Source organism: Coptis chinensis, chromosome 2 (assembly GCF_015680905.1).
Source record: "Coptis chinensis isolate HL-2020 chromosome 2, ASM1568090v1, whole genome shotgun sequence".
Classification (NCBI taxonomy): domain Eukaryota; kingdom Viridiplantae; phylum Streptophyta; class Magnoliopsida; order Ranunculales; family Ranunculaceae; genus Coptis; species Coptis chinensis.
Genome location: NC_141457.1, coordinates 108,915,392 through 108,925,402, shown reverse-complemented (window position 1 = coordinate 108,925,402; position 10,011 = coordinate 108,915,392).

Here is a 10,011-nt window from a genome sequence, read left to right as displayed (position 1 = left end):
CCCTTTTTCTCACTCTCTTCATGTCTTTTTTTAGCCCTCCTCTTCATGTCTAATACCATAGTTTCTCACTCTTACTGTCCCTCATGTAATTATGTTTTAATAAAAGTAGTATTTGTTGGGGTTCATCTTTTACAACATGATTTTGAAAAAAAAAATTGTTTTTTGACATATGATTTTAGAAGAAAAATCATTAAATGTCAAATTATTTTTGTGATGAAAAGAATTGTTAAAATATGGGTTATATAACCCATATTTCGAAACGAGTCTGCATAATTGTTTTGAATGACCTGATGATATGATGATGGAAGAAGTTTAAATTGATTTGAGAAGAACTAACATCGTGTCAAAAAACTCTGTCGATAAACTAAGTGAATTTGATTTAAACAGAGTCTTCGACAAATCTTGCATTCATGTGCCGCTGTCAATGGGCTGGATTTGGGCCTTTCTACTTGTGCTTATTTGAGTTTACCAAATCTACAATGCGCACAACTTTATATGCATCTCAATGTATAGGGATGTTGACCATAGATTTGCCATCTATTATGACAAAGATGAATAACTGGGTAAAGGCTAAAACCGGACTAAACGGGTATAAATATATTTTTATCTAAAATGGGACTTCTCCGTTGCTACGTTTTCTCCTCAAACATTCTCTTTCCTTTGTGAAATCATATGTGATCAATTAATTAAAACAGCAAAAAAAAAAACTCCGATAAATCTATCTTCTTATTTGAAATTCTAATAAAATATTTTGGTAGGTTCCTTTGGATTCATTAGACGGGGAATTTTGTTGAAATGCTCAAGAATTTAAAGTGATGATTTCACAGTAGTTATTCCATTCGACATGTTCCGAACCTAGGAAAACCATAGTTGAAAACAGATTCAACTACTAATCAAATTCAACATAAATTATATTTGTGAAGGGATTCAAAAACACTATCGGAATAATTTACATGACCCATAGGCAAACCATAAATACTTGAAAACAAAATCCCAACAACATGCGCAAGCACATCGAAATGAATGGTGAAGTAAGGGTTTCATAAACTTAACACCTCGTAGAATAAGACCAACAGACATCAACAAAATTTAACGAGGACTTTAGCATTAATTTCTTCTATTGTTTGACGCAGCCTTGCGAAATTAACAACTCGGGTTAGTGTTTGTACTATTCTATTGTTTGTTGGTTTGTGTATTCAAGAGTATGTGTTGTATTCCTTTTCTTCATAGGTGAACTAGTGTTACCCCCCTACTAGATGAGCCAATTAGGATTTCTTCCCCCCCCCACTAGATGGGAAATTAGGGTCTCCCCCCTAAATACACACAAATTTTTTTTGGTCAACCCACTTTGACTTTTTTTTTGTATGTATTTAGGGGGGAGACCTTAATTTCCCATCTAGTGAGGGGAGGGAGGGAGGAGGGAATCTTAATTGGCTCATCTAGTGGGGGGTAATATTGGTTAACCCTTTCTTCATTTCATTCTTTTCTCTCTCCTCTTCCTTCTTTTCTCTCCCTAGGTCTCTTTCTTTTTTTCTCCTCCAATTTTCTCTCTGCCTCCTCTTTCTTCTTATAACCTTTCTTTTCTCCCTCAGCCGTCCATCTATCTTCCCATCTCACGGTCCATCTATCTTCCCTTTCGAGTCTGCGAACATTCCTATGTTCGGGGGTCGAGAAGACCCTTTTTCTCCTTGCCGTAGGTCCGGTCCCATCCCTTCTTCCACTTTCGTCACCCCAGTGTATATGCCATCCCATATGGTCCTCACGCGTGCTCTAGTCAGTGACTCCTCATTTCTTGTGCCTCCACATGTCGTGCTTCCCATGGTCCCCCTAGTGGCTCCTCAATTTCCGTTCAAGGTCTTTTACCATTATACCCCTCTCTGGCTTCAAGTCTCGCTTGATTCCCCTTCTTTCTCCCATTCATTTCAAGCCAAATTTCTTTCTCGTTTTCGTCTGCCATTTTCGCTCCTCTTTCCTTGAATCCACTGTAACTCCCCTTCCACCAACGCCGTTCTCCATTCCGGTCTCTCTTTGCTCCTTTTTCAGGGTGACTACTCATGCACACTTTTGCTCGATCGGTGCGTTGATCAAGGTTGGTTTTTTTTTTTCACTGTTCTTAAAGTTTCTATATCTTTGAATCTGCCCCTCTTCGTCTTCTCTATTCATCCAATGTCTGAATCTTAGTCCGAGGATACAACCTCCTCGTAGTCCAACCTGGTGGCGTCCCCTCCTCAGGAGGACCCCATCGCAGCCCCCTCCACCTCTGGGCGGCCCTCCACCCTTCCGTCTCCACCACCCCAATACCGTATACCTAATTTAGAAGCGATTAGGGCTACCTATGAAATTCCTGATGACGTACTCTTAAAGCACGTCCCCAAAGTAACTCACTTCCCTCATCTGGTTCCCCCTCGACCGGGGTATCTTGTAACCACGGTCGGTCAAATCATTGCCGGCATGCGATTTCCACTGTCGCTTCTCAACGTTGAAGTTTGCAATCATTTCCACATTCCCCCCTGTCAAGGAATTGACAACTTCTGGAGAATTATGTATGCCGCTGCTAACCACTATAACAAATCCCGGGAACCCAAGATCACACTCCGCAATATGATCTCTCATTACTATATAAAAAAGAGTACCAAAGATGTCAGCGTAGGATACCATTTTTTCTGTGTCCTTCCAGCGAAACAGGCCTTCGTCTTTTGCATTACCACCTCGGACAAGGCCTGACATCACTATCCCTTGTACGTGTCAAGGAACTTCCTGTCCACGGACATACCACGTGATGTGACTCTTACTCACCTAACTTTTCTGACCCGTGGTGAGTGTCTCTTCCTATTTCCTTTCATACGCGGGATATATGCTGCCACCTAACCCTTTGTTCTCTCTTTGCATAGGCTGGAGGCCTGACTCTAAGTTGTGCATCTACGCGGGGATCACTTCGTTCATCTTCCAACAACTTCACAACTTGGGACCTACTCAAACGGAAGTCCTCGGTATCGACTCTAGCAACGGGACTCTGTTGCTGTTTGACCCCGCCCTCCACACCTTCGGAAAGTATTCTGCTCCATTCTACCCCCAGAAAGGAAGAACCGGTCTTCTCAACCCTCTCCCCGAAGACCTCAACCACTGAAAGGCCCTACGGTAAGCGCAGCCGCCGGCTTTACTCAAAACTTCTAAATCCTGTGCTCTGTCCAAGCCTTGGAGACCATAGCTCACAAAGCCCAAGCTGATCTTCACTCTCCCTCCAGCAGAGCCGCGACCCCTTCGTTCAGATCCATCTCCACTTGGGAATATCAGTATATTTCTCCAGAAACCCTATCCGCCGATTCTGCTCCCCCTGCCATGGACATTTCCAAGGTAAAATTGTTTGACAGCGATTTTGACGATGGAGTAATGGAAGTTTCCCAATCCGTGGTCGTCCCTTCTGCTGTGGATGTCTCTTCCCCTGTCAACACTTCTCTTGGTGAGCCTCCCAACAAGCGGAGCCGAACCTCAGTATCCGCATAGCCCACTCCTGCCGTTTCCCATACTCTCCAGGCTCGCCATCCTGGCAAAGAGGTAGCTTCCCCCAACAAAGGGGCTCCCACTTTGGAGATTGATAAAGATAAATTTGAATAGTTTACCTACGAAATGAATGATGAAACTCAAAACGTAAGTAAACTAAAACTATCTTATGATGCTTATATTTATCAAAGTTTCTACTCTCAATCCTATGAGATATAGTGGAGTAGGAAGTTCGTTCCACTCCTAGTGCTCTAGCATGGAATTGTTTTCTAATCTAATTAATCAATCTTAAGTCAATGAGAGTTTTACGAAGGGGGAATTATACTACGATGCAATATGAAAAGCAATATGTTGAATGTCACTACGAAATATATGGAAATACTAATGTTCTTGAATCTAGATAAAGAATTAGAGGGGAATTGAATCCACCTCGAATCCAACTTAATCACTTAGAATAGACTGTTGTAATCCAATTCTTACGTTCTTACGGTAAGAATTGCTCTTTCTAATCCCTAATTAACATGACATTTCTACCAATTATAACTAGCATGTGAGGTCGTCCACCCATTCTCATGGCGAAACACGACCTTCTAGAATGGAATAGACTCTACAACGCTTCTACACTTATACAACTAAGTTTTCATCAAGGCTTCATCAACCCCTCTAATGGAGGTTTTAGCCTTGATTCATCAAACCATCATTTCCCATTGAAATTGAATACAACATATTACAAAGATTCTAACTTTATGAAATTTAACTAAACAATAATCGAAATCTAATTAATAACTAAGAATTGAAATTAGATCTAATAAATTGTAAATGACAAAAATCAAAATTGACAAGAATAACTATTTTATTTATCTAATCAATAAAGAACAATGATTTAAAGTTTTAATCTAAAACAGGGAATGAAATTCTAAAACTGAGATCTAAAACTAATTAATGGAGGCTACTAATCTAATTTCTAATCTAGGTCTAACTATCTACCATTAACAAAGAGTGAAGCTTTGGTTTTTATACTCTCAGATCCAAAAATCGTGCATGGGCTTGGAGCCATGTTTTGGGCCAGAGAATCAGGCCCCAAAACCCAATTCTTTCAGTCCAAAAAGGCCTCTTCAGCTGCAGTTCGCTTCAACAGACTTTTTGTCCACTTCTGCTCCTCTGATTGGGTCAAGGCTTGGACCATTGGAAAGCTCTTTCCGAGCCGGTCGTTTTGACATAAGGTAGGCTAAATTCCGAGGTCTGAGTCCAAAGATATGGTCTTGAAGTTTTGTTGACTTTGTGCAATGTTTACGCTCTGCGTGGACTTTGACTTTTCAGCTTTGACCGGGCTTTAGAAAGGCTTTGTCTTCTTGAATCTTGGCCTTTAATCACGGAACTCCTTAGTAACCGACCTTTGCTCCTTTATCTCGCTAAAGTGGCACATTTCTGCACATAATGGACTTTGAAGCCTAAAATGCATAAAAACACGTAATCAGTGTTAACTCTTAATTATTACTCACATAATTGGTCTAAACGTATGACTGTTACAGGGTTAAAACTACAGTTTTAGGCTCTTATCAGAGATCTTTCACCCGACCTTCAAGGTCCGCAGCCGCCATGTTACCGTCGCGGATTGCGCTTTGGAAAACCCTGCGGTAGCGTCGGCCTTGTTATATGGCTCTCGCCTCCCCAGGGACCTCGTTTATGCTGAAGGAGGTTCGTTTGAACAACATCGGACCTCTTTGTACACTAACTAGGAGAAGGTACTTGTCTCTTGCACCGCGGCCTTTTTCATTGTACCCTTTTTTTATCTCATCCTCTCTTTTCTTTCTAGGTGAGCCTGGACGTGTCTTATATGATCTGGGGACTGGTCTCCTCCTTAAACACTATTGAGACATTGGAGAAGGAGGTTGGTGGCTCTGACAGGTTGTGAGCCACTTGTGCTCGTTTACATGCAGAATTGGAGGCCGCTGTGTTGTCCAAGGTGCAGGCAGAAGATGAACTTAAAAACGTTGAATCCAACCACCAGCGGCACATGGACAGCGTCAATGAACGTTTGAGCAAGCAGCAGGAAACTCTCCTCCAACATAAGGACAACACTGAAATTCGTGTCCGTCAACATGATGATAACATCGCCGCACTTCAGCAACGATACACAGAAGACATGAAACAGCTACAACATCGTTTCAATATTCAAGCTGACAAACGGGTAGCAAAAAAGGTCCAAGAGGAACATGCCCGTCTAGCTAAAGAGGGTCGTCTCCTCCCTGAAAACCCTTCGTCTTCCTCCTTGGAACTGATGATACCACAATCTCCACCATCGTTGACCCATCTCCCGCCGAACCAACCATTGAGGCTACACTGTTGGGGTCTAACGCATCCTGAAGAAGTTATTGCTGAACCTGTAGCACAGGACTAATGTATTTTGTTTTTCCTATTGGGCTTGGGCTTGAAACTTGAAATTTGATCCTTAGAATATTTTCTTATTGGTTTTGCTCTGTCCCTCTTGTTTAAAGAAGTTTGTTTTTAACTCTCTCATTCTCTATGTGTGGGTACCAATAATGTTTGGGTTTAAAAGGAACTATTTAACTTCTTCTGTACCCTTTATGTGTCCCCTTACTTAAGATGTGATATGTACTCTTTCCATTTGTTGGCATTGGATTCAAATACATGTTGTTTGCTCTATATCGAATCTGCATGGACACTCATTCCACGCTGTTTGCTTTTGTATCATAGATACTTCTCACTTTTGGTATTCTCATTGTATGAGGTTTCCCCAATCTCTAAATTCCGAGAATATTTTTCTATATTCCCTCCAACTTTGAGAAATGGGAAGCCCATTTGGGGCAACTCAACTTGCCCCCAAGTTTGATTCGGACCTCATGTCCGTGGAGGGCTCATCCCCCTCGTTGTCTCTACTTGGCCATGAAGCCTGTTGAGGGGCAACTCAGTTTGCCCCCAAGATTTTTCATTATCCAATTAGGGGCTCACTTGGGAAACTAAATCAATTTCGATAGTTGATATCCGATATCCGATATGAACAAACTATTTGGAGCTAAGGGCAGATAAATCTGTAGAGCCCGATAACATTTAATTGTTTGGAACCGAACAGATATAGAAAAATCACTTGAGATAAAACAGATATACCACTTGTGATCGATATAAACATATCACTTGGGGACAAAAATTGTATTGTCGATATAAGGCTAATTACCTCGGAGTCAATATTTCATTGATGTTTTAAGGTGAGGAAGAATATTTTAAAGAACTGATACTTGAAGTTATCATGACTTGAAGAGGAATTTCTGGTGGGAAGGTATGAAGAGAGATGTTGGAGAGTATGTGTCTCGTTGTTTCACTTCTCAGCAGGTAAAGGTAGAGCATCAAAGGCCTTCAGGTTTGTTGTAACCTTTGGAGATTCCCACGTGGAAATGGGAACAGATCTCGATGGACTACCTAAGTCTCGACGGGGAAACGAGTTGATTTGGGTTATCATAGATCAATTGACGAAATCTGCTCACTTTATTCCGATTGGGGTACGTCGAAACACTGATAGTTTGGCATTGAAGTACATTCGATAGGTTGTGAGACTCCATGATGTACCTGTTTCCATTGTCTCTGATAGAGATCCACTTTTTGCATCAGAGTTTTGGGAGAGCTTCCAGCGTGCTATGGGCACGAAGCTAAACTTGAGCATAGCATATCACCCTCAGACGGACGGACAAACAGAGCGAGTGAATTAGATATTGGACGACATGTTGCGGGCATATGTCCTTGATGTTGGAGGCAGTTGGGAGGAACACATTCCTTTGGTTGAGTTTGCGTATAATAATAATTTTCACTCTGGTATTGGCATGGCACCATTCGAGAGGCCCTTTATGGGAGGCCATGTAGATCACCGGCGTGTTGGGCCGAGGTGGGTGATGGTGTCTTACTTGGTCTGGACATTGTTAGGGAGACTGCAGAGAATGTTAGGGTGATAATGAGAACTAATTAAAGCATTCGAGTCCATTTAAGAGCTACTTTGATCGAAAGAGGAAAGGAGTTGAGTTTGAAGTTGGGGATTATGCATTTTTGAAGGTGTCCTCTATGCGTGGTGTGATGAGGTTTGGGAAAAAGTGCAAGTTGAGCCCTATATTTATTGGACCATTTGAGATTGTTGCTCGTGTTGGCAGTGTGGCATATCAGCTCGCGTTGCCTGATACTTTATCCTCTGTACATGATGTTTTCCATATTTCCATGCTTCAGAAGTGTGTGAAAGACTCGGCATAGATTGTTAAGCCAGGCGAGATCGAGATTAATGACGATTTGACACACCTGGTGAAACCTATCACCATCGTGGACCGTGACGTGAAACAACTTTGGTGGCGGCAAGTGAACCTGGTGAAGGTGCAATGGAGTGAAGATGAGAAGGACGTAATGTGGGAGTTAGAGGACAAGGTCAGAGTCGCGCATCCGGAGTTATTCGCATAGTGTACTCTATCGCTGAATCTCGGGACAAGATTCCTTTAAGGTGTGTATAGCTGTAAGACCCCCATTTATTTTTACATTATTTCGTAACAATATTTAGTATTTCTGTATTTGATATTTATTTTCTGGTTAGCGTGCTAGTAATGTGGGTTTGACTTTTTGATAGAAAGAGAAAGGAGGGAAGACAAAATAGTAATTTCGAAAAAAATGTTACCATAGGAAACTAGTATTTTGAATTTTGAATGTTGCATATAGATTATATTTAATATTCTGGAAGTTTTCAAATAAAGATGAAACAAGATACTAATATAAGGAACATGATAGATATACTACTGTTAATAGAAAATAATATTTCCATTGTTATGAATAGGGATATTTAGTAAAATCGGAAGTTTCTAAAAAAAGTTAAGCTAAACATATGGCAGGTAAATTCTTTAGAATGGTCTCCGGAGAAAGAAAAAAATAAGGTTTTTTCTTAAAAAACAAACAAAAACAACACACACAAACTAAAACGAAGAAGAACAGCGAATTGTGCGAGCTAGTTTGGGTTTTAAGGTTGTTGTCACATCTCAGATATCGAGGAGTCAGATATTATTGATAATATTTGAATTATCGAAATTCGGGGTGTGATATGTACAGTGTCGATGCACAGTATCTATGAACAGTATCGGTGAACAGTAAAAAAAAATCATCGAATTTCAAGTTTATTTTCTTTTGCTTATCAAAATCTTTAAATTTTCACTTATAAAATTTCGAGAGAGGGCGATGTGGTGGCCAAATATCGTACATACCGATATTTCCCTTTATTTCACTAATGTCTAATACAATATCGGCTAGAGAGTCAATATATTCATATAAATTTCAGGTACAAAAGAAAGAGACAAGGATGAACACATGTCACAAAGTTATTGGATGAAGTTATGTGGAGTAACTATAAAAGGATTGGGTAGAAAAGAGAGAAGGGGATTCATTTTCCGACACTTTACTCTTCTTTTTCTCACATGTCAACCAGAGAGGAAGGAGAGAACATTGTAAAACCACCATTAATGAATAAGAACAACTTAGTTGATATTTACTTTTCTCTTCTTCTTGTATCTCACACAACATATATCACAACCTCACGATGTATTCTCATGCTACCATATGTGTGTAATACACACCAACATTCGCATTGTACGTAAAGCAATTTAAATATTTATAGTCAGTGGCAGAGCCAGGGGGCAGGGTACACCCTGGCTATAACACCCCGTCTTTTAATTGCTTTTCCTATAATAATATTAATATTAATATTAATAATAATAATAATGTAAATAAATAACAGAGATAAGCTATCCAGTAGTTTTGGATAAAAGCCCGTAAGTAAGTAGATAGGTTTAAAACCCTTGTTTTTCGGGGAGGTTTTAAAAACTAGAAAATAGGGGTTTTTCACGTAGAGTCTTGAGGGAAAAACAAAACGAGAGTTTTAGAAAAAAAAAAAAAAATGAGAGTTTTACTGAGAGAAAAAAAAAGGGGGGGTTTGAACAAGAAAGATCGGCCCGGCCGTGACGGTCGACTTGATCTTTGGGGTTTTCGCTTTGGAAAGCTATTCGGTTTATAACAGTGAGTGGATATTTTACGTTTTATTTTTGTTTACCATCGATTTTGTGATATGAGGTACTGTTCACATGATGCTTTATTTAGCCAATACGATATACTGTGTAGTGTAAACTTAATATATAACTAGGAATAAATCTAAAGTGATTGCTGGCTATGAACAAACTGGACGATTTATGTATTCAGGAATTGGTTGGATGGAGAGTTGTGGGTTCGGAGGTTGTCAAAACCTTGAACCCACCCAAAACGCCCTCTTCTTGTTTTTCATTAGAATTCGGTCCTGTATAGTTTTACTGAACTTTTCTGTTGTTGGGTTGGTATATATTGTATGGTGATGTTAACTGTTGTGTTACCATTGAACTTATATGATTGGTGTTTAGGTTGATTGGGTGAGGGGGAAGCCTTGAAACAGCCATTAATGGCGTTCGACCAAGACCCCCAAACCGTCCTAATTTGTAATGGGTT